The following is a 26,457-nucleotide window of genomic DNA, read 5'->3' as shown; positions in this document are numbered from 1 at the left end:
AATAAGAGAGCTGTTTAATATATAATCAAAAGAGATCAAGAATGAATAAGAAGAAGCCTGAGATCAACTGTGCTAGTGGAAAGTCACAAACCCTCATCCAGTTTCTAGATTTATATTAACTCTAAGACCAAGTCCTGTCAATGTAAAGGGGGGGAGGGTAAATAGTGATGGAAGGAGACTTGGAGTGGTGAACACATAGTGTAGTGTACAGATGGTATATTGGTACCATTCTGGAATGGTACACTGGAAACCTATTTAATTTTATTAACTAATGTCATTCCAATAAGTTAAATTTAAAAAGGGAGAGAGAAAGAGACAAGCAAAATGTTCATAAAGAAGGAAGAAGTATTCCAAAACACTATGGCATGTATTCAGAAATTTCTTCATTCTTTCTTAAAGAGGCCTATGGTCATTTGTTCAATTAATCACACACAGGAAAAAGCCTGAGCTTGGTTCATGAATGTTATGATATGTGGGTACAGACAGAAAATAGATTGCTATTTCACTATAGACCCTACTGAAGAATAACCTCCAAATGACAGCAATGAGGGACTATCCCCCAAAGTTGACAGATCTTTGGGCTATTTATCTGTTCAGCTACTTTGAATAAACAGAGAAGTAGCCCAAGTCTACAGTCTCATAAACAATAGTGAATACCTTAGTTGCTGGTCAGAAAAAAAAGCAATTCAAGGAAACAAGTAATTGGCCAAACCTATATTAAAAGCAAACATGTTAAGATATTTGTGCAATGTTCATAATAGACATTCACTGAAGAAGAGGCATGAAATAACTGAGCCACAGCGTGATATGGCCAGTAGATGTCAACCAGTCTCTCTCCTTGACCATCTCAGTGCTTGTACAATGGGCTTAGAATAGAATAAGCAGGGTGGAAAGGATGAAAATTATGTATAGATGCAAGAACATGGCTTCTTTGCCCAAAGGCTGATCCAGCTATTGCTGCTGATAAATGTCTAACCTTCCAGTAACAGAATTAAATGCTGAAATGCCATATGGAACCAATCAAAAAACTGGTGGACAGTTGACTACATTAGACTCTTTAAATCCTAGATAGGGCAATGTTCAATCATAGCCTTGACTGACATGTATTTGGGTATGAATTTGTCTTCCTGCTTAGAGTGCCTCAGCCAGCACCTTCCAAAGACCCACAGAATATCTGAGTGGTTGACATGGAAGCTCTTAAAACACTGTCTTAAACTGAGGGACTCATTTTGTGGCAAAGGAGGTATAGTAATAGGCAAATTACCATGAAATCCATTGAGCTTAAACATAACACAACATTCAGAAGCTGCCATTCTGACAAAGAGTTGTAATGGTCTCCTAACAGCTTATCTGTGACAAAGCTCAGAAGTGATATTCTACAAGGATGAAGTGGTATTCTTCAAGTTGTGGCATATACTTTTAAATTGATGGTCATTATATAATACCATATACTGAAGAAATTTAATATATGGGTTCAGGAAATAAGGAACAAAAGTAGAAATGGTTCTGCTTGCCATTCATTTCACTAATCTAATTAATAAATTTTTGCTTCCAGTCTCTTAAACTTGAGGCTCTGTAAGTCTAGAGTTTGTCATTCCAAGCGGAGGAATGATCCCACAAAAGAACTCAGTAATAGTTCCACTAAACTTTATGCAGTATCTACCATCTTAACACTTTGGGCTCCTTGTGCCAGTAAATCAGTAAGAAAAGAAAATAAATCTGTGGCAGGCATAATAGGCCCTGATCGTTATAGGAAGTAAGACTGATATTATATAATAGGGACAGGAAGGGATATATTTGACACTCAGGTTATTCATTGGAAAGTATCTGTTGATATGCCTGTTTCAAATTATAATTTGAGAAAGAAACCAGAATTTAGACCCTTCAGGGTGAAGGATCAAACTAATGGACAAGCTGCCTACACCAGCAGGATGAGGAAGATAGACTATCAGTCCTGTATTCAATAGCAACAGTGAAGTAAGAACTACGGGGATTTTTGTTTGTTTGTTTTACTACCTTTTCTTAAAAGTTTCCTCAGAAATTATAACTAACCAGAAAAAAATCTCAAGAAGTTTTGCCTGAATTTAGTAAATTTAAATGAAAAATAAAGTGGATCTGAGTGTTTCAAAAGGGAGACAACAGTAAATGCTGTTAGTGATCCACCCATCTTTACCAGCCATTGCTCCCATCCCAGGTTTGATAGACCATATTCCCCATGTATAAGACAAAAATTTTGGGATCTCCAAAAATTTTGGGATCTAAAAACTGGGTGCATCTTATACAATGGTTGTAGATTTTTTTTACTTACGTTTCCCGCTTTTTTGTGTTTGTTTTTGCACTCGTTGAAGACAGTGATTCGTCAATAGACACAGATGAGGACAAGCTAAAGAATGGGAGTTTTGACAGTAATAAGGAGTTGTATGAATTTTATGATGAATAAAACTTGAGTTCAGTAACTTTATGTAATACATTTTTTTCAAAATTCGGGCCCCAAAATCAAGGTGCATCTTGTACATGGGAGCATCTTATACATGGGGAAATACGGTAGCCTGATAGCTGCTGTGAGTGCTGGCTAGTGACAACTCACTGATGTCCCTTTATTCAGGAAGTGTTTGGTCAAATGGAACCTGACACATTCTGGATCTATGTCCCACACAGGGGAAGGTAGACTTTGGCCAACAATTGACTCACTTTATTTATTTACTAAGTTAGATTTATTAATTTGTACAAGTCAGGCAGATGTCTTCCTGTGCAATGCCACTGGTCAGGACTACTATCCCATATCCCATATGAGTCTCCTAGTGTATTGACCTTCCTTTAGGACCATTCTTTTCCAGTTCATTTTGCAACTATGTCAAATGAAATTTCTCAAACCACATTTTCATTATATCCCTCTGCCTTTCAAGAATCTATAATGGTCATTTAATGGTCTACCACATTAAGACTGCTTATTATTATAGTCATTTTAACAAATTTTGATTGAATATAATCACTGGACCAGAGACTGAAGATACAAAAATAAGTGGAAATGGTACTTACCCTTATATTTTCACTGTCTGCAAGGGGAAAATGGGCTGTTTGCCTCTTAGAGGTGAATCAATGTTTAGCTAGTAGTTGTATCACCCAGCTTATTAAAGACAATTTTGCTTGATAAAATTGAGAAGGGTCTCAAAAGGAAGCTGGTCATTGAACCTCATCTTAAAGTATGTAAGAATAGGAGTTTTCCTTATGTAGAGTATCAGGTTGAAGGTGCTTTTAATGAAGAGGTTAAGACGTGTTTGTGACTGCAGAGGAAAGGGACTGCATTGGGTTCTTGAGTGACAGGAGCAGCTAGTCTCCCTTCACTGCAGAGACGTGCATATGTTAGGTGGCAGTCATTTGTGAGGTGTGATATAACATATTACTAATAATATTTATATAGTGAGGTTTGTGACTGCTTCACTTATTGAAGTAAATTAGAGAAGATTCAAAACTCCCCTTCAAATAATGTCAAAGTCCTTCATCCCATTCTGATACCTTTTCTGTAATCAAAATTTTGGCCTTTCCCAAAGGGAGGTATGGCCCTTGTTCTTGATTCCTGGGAACTAACCTCTAAAGTCTTGGAACTGTCCCAGTGAGAGGTGTGTCTTTGGTATTCATGGTGCGCTACTCAGACCATATCAGGCAGACTATGCTAACAAAGTGACTGGTGTCTGGGGGTAGGACACTTGGGTCATATGATATACCACCCCACTGAAGGTTGGGGTGGGTACTGGTGATTGAAGACAGAGTTCACTTCATGGGCAATTAATCAAACAATCATGCAAATAAAAACTATGGGCACCACAGCTTGGGTGAACTTTTCAGGTTGGCAATATTTCTTGTGTATTATCACACTTCTATGCCAGGAGGATAATACATCTTGAAGGAAATGAAAGCTTCACATTTAAGATTCTGCCCTTCTCCTTTGTATCTTTCCTTTGTAATAAGCAATAACAGTGAAAATAATAGGTTTCAGTGAGTTCTCTGAGTTTTTCAAGTGAATTATCATACTTGACAGTAGATTTGGAAAATCCCAGAACTTGTCGTTGATGTCAGAACTGAGGGTTTTATGGAATCTGCCCTTCAATTTCATAGCTAGATCCTAACTTTTTGCAGTCAGTGTCTGAAGCCTTGGGCAGACTGGGAATCTAGAAACCCATACTTCAACCCTGCAGTTTGGCTAACTCTGGTTATTTTCTTGATGGGAATAGAAAAAGGTAAAGTCAGAGTAAGTCAACTGGTAATTATACATAATCCTGGGTCATCACAAGCACACCATCTATCCTGTGTATCCTGATGAAGAAGGATGTGTGTGGGTAGATGTGGTAGAAGATGAGGCACCAAAACAGGTATTAACTATACCAGTAATTCTTATTTTATATAATAGTATTTGAATGGACAGTCATATACTCTGGTAAAAATCTATAATCTAGAAAAATCCTTATAGTTTTCTGCAGAAACATAGTTTATAACAGAATTTGAAATCAGAGACCTATGTTACTCTTTCTAGTTAAGTGGGTTTTAATGTCTTAAGTCACTGACTTTCAGTTTCTTTACATATGGGACAAGGATCAAATAAGGCACAATTTAAAGAATTATAAAATTTAAATGGAAAATGCACAGCATATGAAAGTGGTTTATAAACCTTAAAATGTTAATGATATTAGTAAATATGAAGGCTTTTTCCCTCTCATCAGTTATATGACTAAAAAAAAAGTATTTGTTAATCTTCATGCTTAGTTTTCTTATCTACACAGTGGTCACTTCCAGTTCTCTGAGTTCATCTTAAGTCAGATACTTTCATTAAAATCTTTCTTTTAGGTATCAAAATTTTGATCTGCTTGGTTTCTTTAAACACAAAAAACTTCCTGTTTTATATCCCACATGAGTGAAATCATATGGTTCTTACCTTTTTCCATCTGACTTATTTTACTTAGCATGATGCTCTCAAGATTTATCCATATTGTCACAAATGGCAGTAATTAATTTTTCTTATGGCTGAATTGTATTCCATTGTAGATGTGTACCATATCTTCTTTATTCAGTCATCTGTCAATGGATACTTTGGTTGTTTCCATGTCTTGGCTACTATGAATACTGCTATATTGAATATAGGGGTACATATATCTTTATAAATAAATGTTTTCAAATTGCTCAGGTAGATAGCCAGAAGAAGGATTAGAGGGTAAAGAGGGTAAAATATATGGTGATATAAAAAGATTTGACTTTGGGTAGTGAACATACAATGTAATATACTATATAAAAATATATAATATTTTTAACCAGTGTCACTAGTAAATTTAATAAAATTTAAAAAACTCACTTTGTTCAAAGCCCAATATTCCTGATAGAGGGGAGTAATTATATGAAAAATTGGTCATTAGGTTCATAGCTCTTTATTTGCCAAGACAAGCATCATAATTTTGGCTAAAAACATGCTCATATGAAAGACGTATGTCACCTTAGGGGGTGAAAAGTAATGTAAAAATTTGCTAAGCAAGAACTTTCCAATTAACTGTTGCTGGAAATATTAAATTATATTCATATAATAATCATATAATTTCACACATCATTGATTTTTTTAATATAAATAATGAAAATGATACAATTTCAGTTTCTTGTTTCCTTAACTTTTAATAGAAGCCAACTTGTTGCATTTTCAGGGAAGTACAGGTTATAATAGTCTGCTATTGATGGTTAGTGATTCTGAGAACAAAATAAATTTATATTTCCATTTAGCAACTTTTATTTATTGTAGCTAGATAGTATTTTGAGTTAAATTTTCTCCTTTATTTTCATGTTTTCTTTTTACTAACCCAAGTAGGTGAGACAATGTGCTTAATGCAGTAAGGAACATTGTAGAGTGGAAAGTAGCAAAGCAGCTTTCCGCAAAATAAATCTTGCTATTGTTTACCAAAGTTAAGGCCAGAGAGGGAAAGAGAGTTATGGATAGAGGAAAATGTCTCTAAGAAACTTGAAAGACAAACTAATAAGGGAGTCCTGTGTTGGGAGGAGAAGTAGATAAGAGAGGTCTATTGGCCTGGTCCATTTAGGGCCTAGAGGGCTTGCTGGCTACATCCTGGTAGGCAGGCAGTAAGGCCCAGGGGGAAGTAGCTGAGGGTAATCAGGGGTCTCTAGTTTCCACAAAACTTTCTGTTCCCTAAGCCTGGCACAGAAGCAGTAGAAGTTGGAGCTGTATACCTCATGTTAGCAGGGAAAATGGATATTTGCATGATCAAATATTAGAACAAAATCCCATATGTAATCACAGTATATGATCCTGGAAGTTTTCCATTACCACAGTGAACTCCCAAGGTTATTGCTGCTGGGGATATGTATCCTACCAGACCAACAGGAATTAAATTTGAAATAGTTTTAAATACTTTAAATACAAACAAACAAGAGATGGGTTATTTCTAGTATACCTAGCTCTACTTTCAATATGAAATATAAAAGTACTCAACTTTAAAATTCCAAAAGTTAATGGCAATTAAATATTATTTAAATTATAGATAATTATTGCCAAAGGAAAAAAAAATGAAACTGTATGCATCATATTTAATCAATAAATTTAAATCTCCAAATATTGTCCAGACCAAATTCTTTTAGGGAAAAAAATATAAACTCTCATTAACTAATACCAAATGTCCATTTTTTCCCTAGTATCATATATTCTGATACATAAGAATCATTAAAATTAAAGCCCTGACTAGGTAGCTCAGTTGGTTAGAACATCATCCCGATATGTCACAGGGTGAGTTCAATCCCTGGTCAAGGCACGTACAAAAATCAACCAGTGAGTGGACCAGTGGTTCTCAACCTTTCTAATGCCATGACCCCGCAATACAGTTTCTCATGTTGCAGTGACCCCAAACCAAAAAATAATTTTGGTGGCTACTTCATAACTGTAATTTTGCTATAGTTATGATTTGGAATGTAAATACCTGGTATGCATTATGTATTCTCATTGCTACAAATCAAACATAATTTAAACATAGTGATTAATCACAAAAACAATATTTAATTATATATTGAGAAATATTTATTACTAATGGACCTCCTTACCTAGTGTATTGGGGCTACCATTCCGTAAATAGCTGCTTAACTAATGTATCTGTTTTTTCCAGATTAGTGGCAAGTTTTCTATATAGAACAGTGTGAACTACGTCATAGGATACACTGCAGTTTCTGCACAGCATGGTATCTTTCAGGGCTCTTTCACACTATAAAGCAGTGGTTTCTGCGGTGGAATCCACATCTCATTTACTTTAATGGGAGACCCGTGGATTCCGCAGAAGAGAGATCCCCTGTATGGCAGAAATGCAGTTCCTTCACATTTCTTCCTCTCCTATTCAAGTCAATGGGAGGCCGCAGCAGATTCCGCTCAAATATAGAGCATGTTGCTTAATTTTTTCCACGCTAGAACTTTTCCTAGAGCAGAAAAATTCCAAAGGTGGAATCCGCCATCCCCAATAGACTTCTATAGGAGGCAGATCTTTTACACTGCAGAATCCGCACAGCAGATTCCTCAGTGTGAGGCCTCTTTCAGTCTATTGGGGGTGGCGGATTCCACCTTTGGAATTTTTCTGCTCTAGGAAAAGTTCTAGCGTGGAAAAAATTAAGCAACATGCTCTATATTTGAGCGGAATCTGCTGCGGCCTCCCATTGACTTGAATAGGAGAGGAAGAAATGTGTTGGAAACTGTCATTTCTCCACCTCTTATTGAAATTAAAAGGAGGCTGCAGCGGATTGTGTGGTAACCCGAGATTCTTGGGAGCTCTCTTCCACAAAATCCGCCACACTCCCAATGAAATCAATGGGAGCCGGATTCAATGCCAGAAACCGCTGATTTCAGCAGTTTCCTCATTCAGAATATGGGAAAATAGTGGGAGATATGGGAGATAATTATACATTGGGGAACAGTGTGAACTACATCTTATAGTGGTCTCTTATAGTATAAGACCAATGTAGTTCACACTGTGTAAATGTATGGTGCTTTGTGTAAGTGTAAGCTGCTTTGTGTACTGTGTAATGATTATACACAAAGCACCTTACACTTACACAGTATTGTGTGTATGGCATGTGTACTATTTTTACATTATTAACCTTTTTTATACCAGCAGGCTGTCTCACAGGCTCTCTTGGCTCTCCACCTCTTGCCTCTCCGCCTCCTAGGCTTCTGTCCTCCGGCGCTTGCTGCACCCACCCACTGATGACGTCAGCAAGCACCGGGCACACGTAATGTGCTGCTATGGACAAGCAGCCGGGCGGCTATGGACTATGGAGCATTCCCCCTGCTTCCCCCGCCCCTTAGGCCCCCGACGGATGATGCAATCACGTCTGCGCATGACCGCAGGCATTCAGTTTGGAGCACACGTCCATAACGGCGTGCGTTAAAGCTGAATAGCACTGCTGTAGCGGGTAGCGCGGCTTCTCAGCGGCTAAAGCCATCGGAAATATATATTTTCCGATGGCTTTAGGTGACCCCTGTGTTTTGGTCATTCGACTCCCACCGGGGTTGCGACACACAGGTTGAGAACCGCTGGAGTGGACCAACAAATTGATGTCTCTCTCTCTCTCTCTCTCCTTCCTCTCACTCTAAAAATTAATAAAAATAAAAATAAAAATAAAAAGAACAAATAGTGAAAGCATCAAAATTTGGGCAGCAGAAGGGTAAAAGTGAAAAAGCCAAAAACTTAGAGAATGAACAAATGGCCCCTCTGTAAATAAAAATTAAAGTTTAAATGTTGATGCAAATTTTCGTTGAAATTGATTTGTGCTTTTATTTTATATATATTCACAAATAAAAAACTAAAAGCACAAATCACTCTCTTCTTGGAAACATCAAGTCAGGCACAGACACTCTGCCAATCTTATGACCCAGAAAGATTCTTTTCTTTCTTTCTTTTTTTCTTTTTTTTTTTTTTTTGGCTTGAAGTTTTTAAGAAGAAATAAAAAGTGAATTTTCAAACTCATGAGAATTCTAATCTGAGATGACCTCTCTCTCTTTTTTTCTCTCTGGACTATCATTACTCATTTTAAAATATATTCTTCAGTTTTCAGTCCTTTATTGTTTATTAAATCTCAGCTAACTGTCAGACACTATACTATACTTTGGAAATATAAATCTGGAAAAATCAGGTTCCTGCTCTCAAAGATTCAAGTCTAGGGAGTAGGCAAAACCATATACATAACTAACTGTATAGGCCTAGAACCATCTATCTAGAAAGTAACGTAATAGAAATATGTTCAAAGTTCTAGAGGACCCCAGAAAAGGGTACATTTGCTTTTGCCTGAAAAGGTGGTACGAAGACATCAGAAAGGGATTCATAGAGAAGTCATTGTCTGGGCTGGTTTGAAGAATGCATTATAGCAGGCATCCCCAAATGAAGGCCCATGGGCCACATGCGGCCCCCTGAAGCCATTTATCCGGCCCCCCATCGCACTTCCGGAAGGGGCACCTCTTTCATTGGTGGTCAGTGAGAGAAGCACTGTATGTGGCGGCCCTCCAATGGTCTGAGGTACAGTGAACTGGCCCCCTGTGTAAAAAGTTTGGGGACCCCTGCTGATTATATGATTCCATTGTGGCTGGGAGGGGAAGAGTTCCAGGTCTAAGAACTTGCACAGGCAAAAATGCAGGGACACAGACATAAAGATGTGCAACTTTGGGGATGTTAATGGAAGAAGACACTATATGAGCCAGAGAAAGCCGGTGAAGCAAGGTCAATGAATGAGGTACTGCAGTCTGGAAAAGCAGGAAATGGGCTCAAAATTACTTTAAGCTTCATTTCCACCATTTATTATTCACTGTATTTTCCATATATTGAGGAAGCTGACAAATTTTAGGTAAGGAGGCATACCCAGTTTAAATCTTTTTAAAGCAACCCATATTTCCTCAATTGGCATTTTAAGAAACCTGGCAAGTCAGATATAAAGTTTTCTTCAGACCTTGTTTAGTATTGATATGGGAAAGCCTGGTCAGAGTTAAAAATAACTGAATCATTTATACAACCTCACCAGTTTTAGTCTTGCTATGGCATTTCCACTTAAATTGCTACTTAATACACATATCTCCATCTTTCTAATCGAGGCCATCTACATTTCACACATTGTGGCTGAAATGGCTTTGGGAAGAATTTCCTGCTGTAAGAATCTCTTGCCATTCAGAATATGCTGCTATAACTAAGAGTTATATATCTGTCTGTCAGAAATATGCTTACACACATGCACAGACATGTCAGTGCCAAACATACTTTCTTATATTTTTCATTTCATTGCACTTAAATCCATTGTCTTTGCCACTGAGCTGTAAGCTCTGTGAAGTCTTGCCCTACCCTGATGCAGCTCTGTGATGCCTAGAAGAGCACTTGAGCACAAGGTATTCAGAATGTGGATGCTGATTAATTATTTGATACTTATCTGTTCTTCTTATCTTTGTTTGTTTTAACAAATGAATACAAGTAAAGATAAGTATATTTAATATATACATTTGGTCAGGCAGTTTTGCCTTTTGTTTTTTATTGTTTTTACTTCCCCAGGAGAGGAAACACTTAAAAATAGAGGTTGAGAGGGATGTGCAATAAGGGTATAAAAATGTATGTAGATGAAATTCCTCTTTCTCTGTCTGAAAAAGGTCAAATAGCCCGATTTTACTTATTTGTGCACATGCTGAGTTAAAGTTCACATAAAGGGAAAACTATTGGCATTTCACATTCTCACTGGGACTTGAAAACCTGGAGAAATTCCCCACAACACTGAGCAAATGTGCCCGTGCCTGGCCTGGTTTGGAATGTTAGTAAATGCTTTAGCCTTTCCAAGTGCTTTGCAATAATTTATAAATTACTTTTCACAAAATCCTAAGGGAAAGCAAAGTAGTACTATGGCTATTTTTTGTTTAAATTGCCAAATAAGAAAGGTAGAAAGAAGGTAGGAAGAAAAAGAAGGAAATTTATGTTTGGGGTGTTTAGTATCTTCCCTCATTTTTTCTTTTCTGTCTTTATATTTTCTACTTTGTCATTACCTTTAGGAATATCAATGCATACTGATATACAAATCACATAAAGGGAAGAAAAAGTCACCAGTTTGCCTCCAGTCACTCAGAGGGACCCAGGCTTTGAAGTGGCTCACCACATCCAGCGTCCCCCATCCTCTGTTCTCTAAACTACATGTTCTCAGAGGCCTAGACGGAGACTGTGGAGTCTCATACAATCTCTCCTGCCCTTGCCAAGTCAAGGCCTCCGATCTCCTTTTATTCTCTGGAAAAACAGTGCTTTCTCCTAAGTGACCCACCTTTGGCTTCTGGCCTGAGCTGCTGCTGCTCCTTCACCTGCCTGCTCATACCAATGGGCAGGATGTCTGAGTGTCAGGGGTTTGTATTCTGCCTTAGCTCTCCTCTTCTGTCTTTGATCCAGATTCCTCTGATCGCTGATTTCCTGGCCTGCTCCCTCCTGATTAACTCTGCCTGAATTCTCAAATCTCTTTGCTCCTTCTGCTTTCTTTTGCTTGGAACATTGGCTTTCTGAAAAGCTCACAGAAGACTTTAACCCTCACGTGTCTGTGACATGATTCCTTGCTGCAGAGATTCTCTTGGTCTTTCTATAGACATGTAAAGTAGTAAAGCCTTATGTGACCATTTTACCTTATTAACATGCTCTCTTCCTTAATCCAGACTCACTGTTTGTTTACTGACCTTAAGTCTCCCCAACCATTTTAGAATGAAAAAAATTATGGGTTTGTTTAAGATAAGTATCAGGTTTCCTTTAGTAAAGAGAAGAATCATTTCTTGCTAACTAATCTCAGTGAGAATTTTGGGGGTGACTGAGGGGGGTAGGGGGAAGGGAGGCTCTCAGGAAATTAAAGAACATAATGATAATAGGAGGGAATCACTTCCCATACTTGGTGTCAGGGATTTATACAGAGAAGAGGAATGACTTCTTTCCTTTTCTCCTTTATAAAACAGTTGCTCCCAGGATATGCAAAAAGCTGCTTTTATATGCGAGCTTAGGTCTAGCTTAAGGGATGAATCACTACGGACACTTCAGCTTACTGGGACCTTCGGGTGCCACTTGGCATGGCTGGGTCATGGCTTCTATTTTATTAATCAATGTACAGCCTCAGACAGTAGCACAATTTACAGCCCAGATTAGAACTTTGCCCTGATCTTTTCCAGTTTATTAAATTATATCCTGTTAAATCACCTATAATTTTGAAAAATTTTTATGCATATGCATTTATTCAACATTTAACAGCAAACATATCGTCAAGTACTATACCATGGTAGACTACATTTGTAGTCTTTATTCTTCACACTACTGTAGTATATTACATCCTCCTCCTTTCCATGGCCTCATGGTGAGAAGAGTGGATTTTTATGCTACTTGACTTTGGAATTGGCCATGTTTTATTTTAAATAATGTGATATAATGCTCATGACTTATGTAAGGCCTTGAATAGTACTTGTTCTTCTGTCATTGCCATGAAAACAATAACCATCATCTCTTCGTCCAATAGGCTTCAGAATATTATATGGAATATTATATACATATACACATATATATGATATAGATATATTTTACTTACATACTAGAATATTATTCAGTCATGAGAAAGAAGGTCACCCTTTCATTTAGGACAATATAAAAGGAAAGTGAGGCCATTATGCTAAGTAAGATAAGTCAGACAAAGAAAGACAAATAATATGATCTTATTTATTTGTGGAATCTTAAAAAGCTAGACTTATAGAAGCAGAGATTAGAATGGTGGTTTCCAAGGATTGGGGTTGGGGTGCATGAGGAGAAAACAGTTAAAGGCAACAAACTTTCAGTTATGAGATGAATAAGGTTTGGGGATCTAATGCACCGCAGAGGGATTCTAGTTAATAATAGTACATTTATACTTAAAAGTTGCTGACACAAGGGATTTTAAATGTTCTCACCACAAAAAAGAAATAGAAATTATATGATATGATCATTTTGCTATATATAAGTGTATCAAATCAATACATTGCACACCTTAAATGTATACAATGTTATATGTCAAGTATATCCCAAATCTAAAAAAAAATGTAAATTTTAAAAAAAATTTTTTTAAAAGAATACAGACATAGTACAGAGATACCCAGTCAATCCACAGACCTGCAGACTGAATCAGCACCCTTCCAGCTGACCCACAGATGCATGAATGAAACATACTTATTATTAAAACCATTAAGTTTTGAGGTGGTCTTTTATGCAGTGCAATATCACTGTATCATTTTCAATATCACTAATAAAGGCTGTAAAAGCTAGGAACATGAGACTCAAAGGGAAATACAGAAATTTTTACTTTCCCATGTTCACAGCTTATTAACAAAGAGATCTATACAAACAAATTACATCAATAAAATAAATTTTGCAGAGAGATGAAAAGGCACATGAGAGCACAGAGTTGAGAGCAATGCCTCATTCTGTCTTGAGAAGTTAGAGGAAAGTTGTCTGTAGGAGAAAACAGCACTGGAGCCTTTGGATAAAGAAAGGGCAGGAAGAGTGAGGACGTTCAGGCTGGAGAGCAGAGGGAAGACAGGGCACCACTGACTGAATTAGGTATGTGTAGATGACAGAGAATCCAAGGGGACTTATGAGAGCTATATTAAGGGGTGCTCATGAACACTCATCTCTAAAGTTGCTGAAACAGGGCAAGAATTCATAAGAAATAAAAAGCCAGTTAACAAGAGGGAGGGGATTCTTGCATAACTGGAAAAATATAAATTGATCTCATTGCTGCCAATATAGACAGGGATCTTAAGTGGAAAAAAATAAATCCTTGCAGCAGTAACCTTATTGACCTTGGTTGTACAAATACATGTTAAACAATTGTTTGAAGATTATCAGTTTGAAGGACTGCCAAATCATTTGGCAATGAGGGATGCCAAATCTTGGTCTGGCCTTGGTCCTTCAAGATTATCTAACTTGACCTTTTTATCTTACAGATGGGAAAAATAAGACTCAGAAGATGAAATTTTACCCCAACTAAAAAACCTGAAACCAGAAGCCCAGTCTGATTTATCACTCCTGACCTCTTTCCAACATAGTATATATACTTCCTGCCTAAAATTTTCCACAGCATGCAAAGAATAGGAAAGTCAGCGCTGAGAGAAGGCTCTGAGTTGAAGCTTAAGAATATTTATTACTTAGGAGAGAAGACGACTAAAGAGAATAGAAAAGTTATATATGCACAAAAACATCCACAATATCACACCATCTTTCACAGGGATGTTGGACATTTAAAGGAAGCTTTAGCCTAAGAGCTATCAAATGCTATTGCCCCAGGTAAACTTGTGTTTTGGAAAAGAGACTTATGTTAGGGGTAGAAATTGAAAGTGCAGCTCCCGAAGAACACACCTAACTAGGAAGAAGCTACAACTGGGCTAACATCTTCTATAAGGTTAAATATTTTGTAAAGGAACCAGAACCTTCTTATATCATATAACATAATAAAATATTATGTATTCAAACTGAGTGTTTTTGATTCTTTCAAAAAAATCTCTTGGTGTTCATACATGCAGTCTAAGGGGAAATTACCAAGACTTAAAAATCTACCTTCATAAGTGGAGGGCAGAAAAAAAAAAGAAAGAAAAAAGCAGCTGGCCATACCAGTGTGGTAGCTAATGGAGTGGATTAAGGGAAACTTACATACAAGGTGTCTCTTGGGCTGCTGTGAGGTGAAATGGTCTCCCATACCACTTGACTGGTGCCAAAGTATTCTATATGTTTGGGGCTAGGTAGAGTCATGGACGCTAGCATGCAAATGCTACCAGGTTTGAGAAATCACTTTACATGCTTGACCAGGTCAGGACAAACAACCTGCTTCGGGAACCAGCACATATCAGGAGGCAAGAAAGTGGTGCTGTTTTATGTCAGAATGACCATCAGTTATAATCAGACAATATCTAAGGGGGGTTGAGATAAGCAATCGCCATTCTGGCTCGGGTCCAACTTGCAGGACAGACAACAGTAACATCATGGAACAATCTCTCCTTCAAACTTAGGAGCAGAGAAAAGGTGTTTTCTAAACCATAAAGTCCCTAACGATTCATATTATAGTGAATACTTTGAATGAGAAACTAATTAGAATAATCAAGGAAAAGTATATGCGTGCCTGTTGCTATGGCCATATCCTTCACATTATACATTTTCTGAATACTCATCTCTAAATGAAAGTTAACCCTCACAAAACCAAGGCTAGTTCATGCCTTAGTTTAGGATGAATTAAATAAAAAATACAAACTATGAAAAACTGTTATCAATACACTAGAATGTTGACTTCAAAAAATGGTTTCTTTCCAGAAAATAAAGGTTGCGTGAGAGCAATTATTATAAAAAAAAAAAAAAAAAGGCAAGCAGAATTATTTAAATAATACGTATTGATCTAGACCACCATCTACAGATCCAGGGAAACTACTAAGATTAAAATTTTTGTTATGGGTTCCTTATAAGCCTGGAGGCTTTAGGAGTGGTAACCCCATTCCCAAACTTATTTCCCAAGCTTATATAACCACAAGATAAGCTAAACTTCACTACTAGGTCATCACTTACTAGGATCTAAAGTTGGAAGTTGGATGTTAATATTATGTTGGTCCTTCTGCCATATATATGGATATATCTAAATATCTATGTCTGTATCTATCTATATAGATATAGATATATATATATAGATATATAGTGTTATATTTAAACCTATTTACCCCTAAAGCATCCACAGAAAGATTTATATTTAAACCTATTTGGCCCTGGCTGGTTGTCTCAGTGGTAGAGTGCCAGCCTAGTGTGTGGAAATCCTGGGTTCAGTTCCTCATCAGGGCACACTGGAGAGGCGACCATCTGCTTTTCTACCCCTCTGCCTTCTCTCTCTCTCTTTCTTCCCTTCCTGCAGCCATGACTCGAATGGTTCAAGCAAGTTGGCCTCAGGTGCTGAGGATGGCTCCATGGTCTTGCCTGAGACACTGAAATAGTTTGGTACAAGAGCAACAGTGTGATGCCCCAGATGGGCAGAGCATTGCCCCCCAGTGGGCTTGCCAGGTGGATCCCAGTCGGGCGCATGCAGAAGTCTGTCTCTTTGCCTCCCTGCCTCTCACTTAATATAAACAAACAAACAAACAAAAATAAATAAAACAAATCTATTTATCCGTAAAGCATTTAGAGAAAGGTTCACTCACATCTTTTTTTTTTTTTTTTGTCCCTAAGCTTGGGCCTCAGTATTCTGTTCTATTTAGGTTAATTCCCTTCATCACCCTATTCCTCCAGCTTTAGCCCTCCTTCGTAAATAAGACTTACCTGTCTACCTGTATAGTGCTAACCTCTCTCTGACTCTTCTTTGCATTACTCTGTGATTATTCCATTTTCAAGTCAAATTCAATTTATCCTACAAACATCCAAAAGGCAAAACTCTCCTCTCCCCCATAGCAGCTTCCTGCATGATTTTCTTAGAAAACGCCCATATCCTTTCTTTGTTTATGTGGAAGTACCTCTTAATGGCTCTCCACCTATTTCCCTGTTTCTTTTCTGTTTTTTTTTTTACCTCTTCCTCTCCTCTCAAGACTATTATTTTTCATCTATGTCCTTAAATTTATTTTTCTTCTCTGTATACTTTCTTCCTTGACATGCAAAAATCTAATTACTTCAGTTCTATGTAGTTGATACTTAGGTTAAGATCTTCAGATTTGATCTCTCTCTTAAGTTTTTACCCCATATTTCCAAATGTCTGCTAAATACCACTACTTGACTATTCCACTTATACCTGAAACCCAACAAACCACAATGGAACTTATTGCTTTTCTACACAAATCCAATCATCACTGTTTTTGTCAATGCTGTGCCCATTTTTCCTGGATTTAAAACTTCAGCACTCTCAATGATTATTTTGTTTTCATTAATGACTCCATGTACTCCGCATTTTAATTCAACTGCTTTCTTGGTACTTTTGAGTCTACATTTTTAATATTTTTCTTATCTATCTTCTTCTCTATAATCTCATTCCTATACTCTAGTTCAGGTCCTTATTATTTCTCTTTTGAGTTATTGCATGAGCTTCTTAATTGAAGTCTCCTTTTACACTAACTAATCTAAAATATGGTCAAAATATTTTTAAATCATGCACTTTTCCTATATTGCTATTCCTCCCTTTTTTCTCAGATATTTCATTATGGCTTTTTTATGTTTCCTGGTGTGATATTGGAAGTATTTGAAGCTGTCCATGACCTCATTCCCAAATTTATTTCTCAAGCTTATCTAACCATAGAATAAGCTACACCTAACTACTATGTCATTATTTGCTGGGATATAAAGTTGGATAAAATTAAGTGTTAATATTATGTTGGTCCTTCTGCTATATATGTTCTTTCTATCATCTCTATATATCCAAATAAAAACATAAAAGCAAATTGGCAGGGCCAACTTATTTGTTTCTTTCTTTATAAATGTTTCCACAACTGGAAATAACTCTCAACCCAAAATTCAATAACATTTTTCTGTGCCTCTGTGTTTTGTATATTTTGGCCTATTAAGCATATCTCTTCTACTAGACCATAAACTCCTAAGAGTAGACTTACTTTAATGGACATTGCATTTCTCAGAAAAATTACTTCAGTGACAATAACATAGTAAGAATTTAATAAATGTTTTCTTAATATATAAGGGAATAATCATAGCTGGATTTTTTTTTTGTGGAAGAGATAGTACTCATTGTTGCATGGAAGTATGACTGTTCTTCAGTTTTTTAAATAAAAAGAAAAAGTTTAAGGTAGTTAAGTAACTTTTCTAAAGTCACACAGTAAATGTCAAGACTAAACTCTTAAATGTCTAACATAGACCTCTCCCTGAGTTTCTGTTTCATATATCCAACAGCCTTCTCTACATTTCCACTTGGATGTTTAAAACTCTTCACTTGTGACAGCTCCAATACCTGATGCTGACAGTTCATTCTCTTCAATTTCATCTAGTCTACTGTGACCTCATATCTATACAACTGAATTCATTTAATGATTGGTTCCTGTTGGTCAAAGAAGTTTTTAAATATAATGCATATGTTTGCTCGCTTATAGTTTGCATTGGGTGTGGGAGCCAGGCTGTAAGCTGGCAAAATCCTTATAACCTAAGGCTTAGTTTTAAGACTAAGCCTTTTCCACCCTTTTAATACTAAGATTTTTTCTAGATCTTTCTAATACTAAGATCTTCTCAAAACTAAGCTTTTCCCCACACCCTTGACTGTTGTATGATGTGGGGTGGTACACTCTCATGAGGAATCACATTTATGCCTCAGATAAGTGACCTTATATCAGAGACTTCCTTATTTGTATATTAGTTTAAAGGCTTTAATTTTCTACACTATAAAATAAAGCAGACTGAGGGTTCTCTCTCACTCTCAGTTCCTGCCATCAGAATAGCAGTTTGTGCAAAGATAAGGAGATTGGGAACAGAGGTGAATAAGGCTGGTGGGGCCTTTGATTCAGGGAAAACTCGGATGAATCAGTGGCTTTGGGAGCCCTGAATGGAAAGCGAAGTGTTTTCTCACGGTGTGTACTTACTCACTTGCTGGGTGTGAGCTAAGATTAAAGGTAATGGCCCAACAGTTCTTGGCTCCATTGTTTCATTACCATCTGTCCGAATCAAATGCGAACCTGCATGGGCCAGGCAGCTGTGATGGTGGCCACGGCTACTGGCTGTACAGTTCCCTTACCCCATACATTTTTTTATTCAGTTTATCCTACATTTATCTTTCTAAACAATCACATGTAATATGGTCACCATCTTCCTCCAATATTTTCAGTGGATCCACACTGAACTATGAAAATAAACCCCATCTTCTCTAACAGTCAACACATTGATATCAATTTTGACTTCAATAAATTAGTCTGAATATCCCCAACTTGTACCTCCACACCAAGCAAACTAGTCTCTTCATTACATCTGAGTATACCATGTGTATTTTTGACTATTTTCAGGATTTACACACAAGGTTCTTCTTTGATGTAACACATTTCATATTTCTATCAATTCATTAAATCCTAAAGTGACCATAAAATTGATTTTCCAAACTAAGACTTTTTGTTTGGGAGGAGAAAGGCAGGTAGGAGAAAGTGATTACTCAAGGACTATTTCAGGTATACGGGCATGTACCTTAACCCACTTCAAGGGTTATCTTTCTACAGCTATATTGAATTTTACCTCTCCTCAAAAGTTTCCCAATTCCCTGACCTTAAGTAATCACTTTGTCTTTTTAGAACATTTTGTGTTACAGCAAAACACACAAAAGTCAGCATCCTAAGATAAAGCCTTGAATTCCAACTCTTCTACTTATTAACTATGAGATCATGAGCAGGTTATCTAAACTCTTTGGGATTTTGTCCTCATTTGTAAATGGGATTATTGTCCTAATTTCTTTTCCTCCCTATAGTAGGATAATAAATCTACATTTTTTGCTTTGCAACCTCACAGCGTCTTCTACTATGGATGGAATGCATTTTCTTTTCCCTTTGATTATGGCTTTGGCCATGTGATTTGATTTGGCAGATAAAAGGTTAAGAGATAGGACATACAGTAGGTGCTATAAATGGGCTTCCACAGCTTAGGTTGCTTTTTTTTGTGGTCCTATGATCCACTCTGGAAATAACATGCCAGAAGAAGCTACAATTTCTTTATCATGGGTCTCAGAATGAAGACATATGAAGCAGAACCAAACCTAATTAAAAGCCGAGAGTCAAGCAAAACTCCCTCAAAACCAGACAATCCCAGACAAGACCAGGAAACCAAAACCAAGATGAAAATCAAAGTCGAGGGAAAAAAATGTTTGCAGCTATAAACTGCTAAAATTTGGTGAATGTTATGTAGCCTTGTTTCAGCAAAAAATGATTTTACTCATCTTACTTACTTTTGTGAAACTCAAATTTTATATAGATATGAAAATAATTTTAGAAATGGAAAATCACAACTCAAATGCTATTTATTTTATTTTATTTTTTATTTTTTTTACAGAGACAGAGAGTGAGTCAGAGAGAGCGATAGACAGGGACAGACAGACAGGAACTGAGAGAGATGAGAAGCATCAATCATTAGTTTTTCATTGCGCATTGCAACACCTTAGTTGTTCATTGATTGCTTTCTCATATGTGCCTTGATCGTGGGCCTTCAGCAGACTGAGTAACCCCTTGCTGGAGTCAGTGACCTTGGGTTCACGCTAGTGGGCTTTTGCTCAAACCAGATGAGCCTGCGCTCAAGCTGGTGACCTCGGGGTCTCGAACCTGGGTCTTCCACATCCCAGTTCGATGCTCTATCCACTGCGCCACCACCCGGTCAGGCTCAAATGCTATTTATGATCATTGTTACTAAGTGGTATGAATTATTTTTAAGTACATATTTATTTTCTCCATATCTCAATTATAAAACATTGCAGATAAACCCATTATTATATAAAATAAAATATTTATATAATAAACATTTACATAAAATATTAAATCAGAATAAAAACAATATAAGAAATATAATTATTTTACATAGTTACTGGTGTGCCTTGTTTGGCACCTTACACCCGGTGGTGCTGGAGAAGTGTTCTGCTGCCACGATAGATACTCCTCCTCTTAAAAGAGTTTTTGTGTATTTGTTTTAGTTCTTTTAAATCTTTACTTCTTAATATTTTCTTAGGCAATATTAAATGAGTGGATTACCATATCAAACAGCTCTATTTGGAAACTGCCTGAAATTCTTACCATCAGTCATTGCTTGGGCCTGTTACCTAAGCCCTCAAAGCTTTAACTTTACTTACAAACAAAATAACAATATTAATACCTTCCTAAATTAAAACAACAATAATCACTTAGTCCAATAATTGGCACATTTTAAAGGAACCAGTAAATAATGGCTTTTACTATATTATTCATATACTAAATATTTCTTTTGCCTGATCTGCAGTGGCACAGTGGATAAAGCATTGACCTGGAACACTAAGGTCACTGGTTTGAAATCCTGGGCTTGCCCAGTCAAGGCACATATGGGAGTTGATGCTTCCTGCTCCTTCCCACCTCTCTCTGCCTCTCTCTCTCTATCTCTCTCCTCTCTAAAATGAATAAATAAGTTAAAAAGTTAAAAAAATTAAAAAAATATTTCTCTTCTCCAAAAATTTCTAAACCAAATTCTCAATCTTACATTCTCTAGACAAGTATAATTCTCTATTATCTTCTTTTTTTAAAAAAATATTTTATTTATTCATTTTAGAGAGAGGAGACAGAGAGAGAGAGAGAGAAGGGAGGGAGGAGCAGAAAGCATCAACTCCCATATGTGCCTTGACCAGGGAAGCCCAGGGTTTCGAACCAGAGACCTCAGTGTTCCGGGTCGACACTTTTATCCACTGCGCCACCACAGGTCAGGCTCTATTATCTTCTAAATAGTCAGACACACACACATACATACATCTCTAGAACTCACAAGATTTCCTATAACTAGGTTGGAGGAAAGATTGAGAGAACAAAAGTAAACCTGAAAACTGTGTTCTCTCTGCTCTGTGGTCTTGTTCCTGATGTTTCCAATGTCCTGAGAACAGTTCACACTTCTATTTACCTAACTAATGCTTAAATCCAGCTTCAGAGTTCTATTTAGAGGACAATGCCAAGGCTAGGTTAGGCATCTCTCTTATAAAAGTACTTTAAAGATCCTAGTTGAGGGCGCTGAAATAGCATTTTGATTTGTCGGTTTACCAATTATTAGTTGTTTGAGGGCATAAGCTATGCTCATTACTTTTCACCAGCACCCAGCTCAGTCTTGACACATACCAAGTGCTTACAGTTTTAAGAAAAAAAAATTAAGGAAATAAAGAAGAAAGAATAGGAGGAAAAGAGACAGAAGTAGAGACAGAGAGAAAATAAAAGAAAGAAGAAAGCAAGAAAGATGAAGAAAGGAAGAAAATGTTATTTTTATTATTTCCTTCCCAGAAAAGAATGTTTAAAGGATAAGATAGTTACTACAACATCACCAAAACTCATTTCCAGTGCAAATCTACATTTTGCTTCAAATCACATGTCAGTGTGCTTTTCCCTTCATGAGAGTAATAGGATATTTATTTTAAATGCCAACTCATTATAAAACCCATTTGAGGCAAAATGGAACAAATGGAATAAGGTAGATCTACTGAAATTTCCATTCTTCTTCTAATTCTTTTTGTCTTTCATTTTAGAAGGCTCTGATCTGTTAAAAAAATAAAAATAAAGTGGGGAGAGGCTTTAGCAAGAGACAAATGTAGAATATTTATTTTATTTGCTTTCTAAAATTAAGAAAAAGAAATTTTATCATTTATTTAAATAAATTTTCTTTACTATAGATAAAAAGACTAGATATTGTTACTAAGGGGGGAAAAGATAATAATAGAGCAATAGGGAAAAAAGGAACAATACAATGGGAAGTAGAAATAGAAAAAGAAGCCTTAGAGCAGTGGTTCTCAATCATTTTGAAGTCGGGGCACATTTAAAATCCTACAAATAATTGTAGGCACTATATACAAATTTCTGAGAAATATGTTATAATAATTAAGTTAAATATTAAAGAAAAAATATAAAGTCCAAGCATGATTTTATGGTAATTAAACAAAATAAATATGACAAAATTAAATTTATTCTGACATTAAATAACATTTATATGTTACATTTTTTGAGTTATACTTTTTAGAATTTGTAAAAAAGAGGGGTTAAAAATTTTAAAAATGACAAAAATGTTATTTTTATATATATATAGATACATTGTTAGTAAGATTTAGTAAATTCGGCAGGTCAGGTCCCAGGGCAAATGTGTTAAGTTTTTTCATTCTTGTGTTTATGAGAAACATGAGCTTGATGTGTCCTAGCAATTTCTTCAATGTTTAGGCATATATTTGAAAGGCAAACTCTCATTTTCTCATCAATACATTGAAGAATTCCTCTTTTTTTACTCTTAATTGTGTTGAGGGCAGAAAATCCTAATTTATATAAATCGGATGTTGGAAATGGTAGTAAAATGTTCAAAGCTATTTTAGATAATGCCACTTATTCTTCTTTTATAGAAATCCAAAAGGCTTCAGGAGACAATTCTTTATGTTTAATCATCAATCCATGATCAGTGGATATAGCTGCCAGTTCTTCTTCTGTTAATGTTAAACCAAAATCACTTGAAGCTTCCATGAATGGGTTTCTAATCCAATCGTATTGTTCAGTGTTAAGTGATGGAAAATGCTATAAATTAAATTCTGCCCATCAGCCTTCAAGTCTTATTTTATTTACACTTAACTTTTGCTCACTTCCAGAATAGGATTCTTCAATATCACTCTTCTTGTTGAGAAATCTATCCATTTTATTTGGGTGTATTTATCTAAAAATAATATAATGATATGTTAATAATAAATATAATAATGATGTGTTAACAAAAGAGCAGTACTTCCGTAACTTTACACCAAACAAAGGATAGAAGAAACTTGCCTCCAGTCTTTACAGGGAACATGGGGGGGGGGGCAGTGTAAACAATCCAGCACCACAGCTTAACAGCCTTTTGCAACCTAACCAGGCAAGTGAGGTGGGGGGTTGGGCAGACTCAATTTACAGCCAATTCCCAACACCTCTGTTCCCCCAAAATCTAAATTCCAAAAACCCTGTTGGTTTTTTGGTTCCCAACAGGCACATATTTCTCTGGAATACCATAGGGCACACCTGGAAATCTTCTAAGGAGCACCATTGTACCCTGGTGCACACTTTGAGAACCACTGCCTTAGAGTAATGTTTGTTTAGAGCATTTCAACTATTATAACCCTAAAGTCTAAATGCTCCCTTTTGAGCATAAACAAGAGAAAGATTCAGCTGACTCAAATATTCTCTGCTACTGAAGAGCAGGACTAACATGATGATATCCCTCTGGACTTTAATGAACTCTAGCTGAAATTAAGATACTGGTTATCAATCCACCAAATAGGCCTCATTGTTCTTAATTTAAGTAGACAAGCTTAGATAAGACTCTTCTGTGCTTTCTATTTTAATTTTAAATTTTTTATATTGATTGATTGATTTTCAAAGAGAGAGAGAAAAAATCATTGATCCATTGTTCCACCCACTCATGCATTCATTGGTTGCTTCTGTATGTGTCCTGACTGGGACCCAACTCACTACCCTGGCACAGAGGGACCATGCTCCAACCAACAGCCTACTTGGCTAGGGCTTATTTTAATTTTTTAAAACAACCTCAAAACTGATTAAAATAAAAAAATAAAGAATAGCAAAAACATTGGAGGAAAAAGGAAGAACTCAACAATTTTAATTGTCCATGTGGATGGTAAAAATGGATTTATTTAAGGGAGAACTACCCAGGGCATCCACCGTAAAACACAAGAAAATCATTAGTATTGGTCTATTAAGGTACATTAATTTCTACTATATTAATGTACCTAGTTGCCCTCACATCCTTACTTCTCTGGTGTGTTCCTGGAAAGCAAAAATCTCTCAACAAATGTTAGTAAAGGAATAAACACAAGACTGAATGAATGATCTATTTATTTGTCATTAGGGTCAGGGTGATTGCTGAATCCCCAACTTGCACTCAAAGTTGATTCCTCTGAGAGGATGAATGTGACAGCCGCACAGAGGACGAGCCACAGTGGCTGTCTGCTACCCGACTGCTAAGACACTGGCCTGAACTAATCCTGCAGCAACAAGTGCCATGGGGAATGGGCAAGACAGATGCACAGATGGCTGCCTGGATGCTCGCGGGATGGAATTGCCACCACAGCCCATTGTTATATTTATTGCTGACACTGTAATTAATTGGCTGACTCCTTGTTTTTAAATTGGACGCCTTCAATGGACAGCTGCAGTAAGAGTTATACTAATCGTGCCCCTGACAGGAGTGAGCCCCACAGGCTCAGAGCAAAAGCATAGGCTTTGTGAGGCCAGCCCTGCACAGAACCCACACCTCCCTCTTTCCCCAGGCTGCTGACAGGCCCCCTCATGCCCAGGGCACACACAACATTCTTGTATTTCTGAGTGCTTTTCCATTTCAGGTACATATAATGAAGAAATTATTTCTTAATTTTCTTTTCCAGTGAAAATTTCTTAAATATAGACTGAAATATCAACTTTAATAATCATTGTAGAAAAGTATTGCAATAACTCTATTAGATAGTATTCAAATTACCAAATTTAAAAAGAAGCTAAAGATCTCTGAACTCAGCAATCAAGTAAGTATATGTTTTTACTGCTATAACATGGAGAATGATTGTTATTTTATCATCTGAACAGACATACACACACACACAAACTTCTAACACTCATATGATGGGGATTAGTCAAAAAATGCTCACAATGGCCTTGGCCGGTTGGCTCAGAGGTAGAGCATTGGCCTGGCGTGTGGAAGTCCCAGGTTTGATTCTTGGCCAGGGCACACAAGAGAAGCGCCCATCTACTTTTCCACCCTTTCCCCTCTCCTTTCTCTCTATCTCTTCCCCTCCCACAGCCAAGGCTCCATGGAAGCAAAGTTGGCCCAAGTGCTGAGGATGGCTCCATGGCCTCCGCCTCAGGCACTACAAAGGCTCTGGTTGCAGTGGAGCAACCACCCAGCTGGGCAGAGCATCGCCCCCTGGTGGGCATGCTGGGTGGATCCTGGTCAGCGCATGCAGAAGTCTGTCTGTCTCCTGCCCCCTGCTTCTACTTCAGACGAAAAAGAAAAAAGAAAATGTGCACAGAATATTTTACATCAAAGAATTCTAAAGGTATTTTTACAATGAGAATGAGCAATATATCAAGCACAGGCTCACCAAGTAGTAATGCCAGACTGAATTCATGACACAGGCAACCATCTCTCTCCTGGTACATGACCCCTCCGTCTTCACCTATAATCTGACAATCAGGGCACATCACTGATCATAACTTCTACTTGACTGTGTCATCTCAGGAAAGTCATGTGGAGCTCTGTTCCTTAGTACAACTCAGAAAGTGAGAGGACTGAACACAGTAACTCTCAAAAGTTCTGTGAGCTTACCTGGATATTGAAACAAATAAAATGTTTAATATAATTATTCAATTTTTATAATTAGTAAAAAAATATATAAACATGCAATGCATTAAATAAAATATACAAGTACTTGTTGACGTTTTTATTATCACAAATATCAGTGTCCATGATTTGACAGTTTTCTTATGGAAAAAGTCCCTTACATTTCCTTCTCTGGTTTGCTAATTTTCCATTCTGTATTCCAAGCAGACCAATAGATTGCAATGAAATCAGGTTAAACATTGATCTTCGCCCTGACATTGCATTAACTTTTCTAATAAACATCTTCACTGTGTCAGCCAGAGCTGTGTTTACATATTGAGCCGGCAGCCAATTGTTTTGCTCTTCTTAGATGCTTTTGAATTCCAGAAGGAATCTTATCTGGAAGACTAGAATCATGCATCTGCCATGC

This window comes from Saccopteryx bilineata, chromosome 5 (genome assembly GCF_036850765.1).
Source record: "Saccopteryx bilineata isolate mSacBil1 chromosome 5, mSacBil1_pri_phased_curated, whole genome shotgun sequence".
NCBI classification, from domain to species: Eukaryota; Metazoa; Chordata; class Mammalia; order Chiroptera; family Emballonuridae; genus Saccopteryx; species Saccopteryx bilineata.
This window is presented reverse-complemented; position numbering follows the sequence as displayed.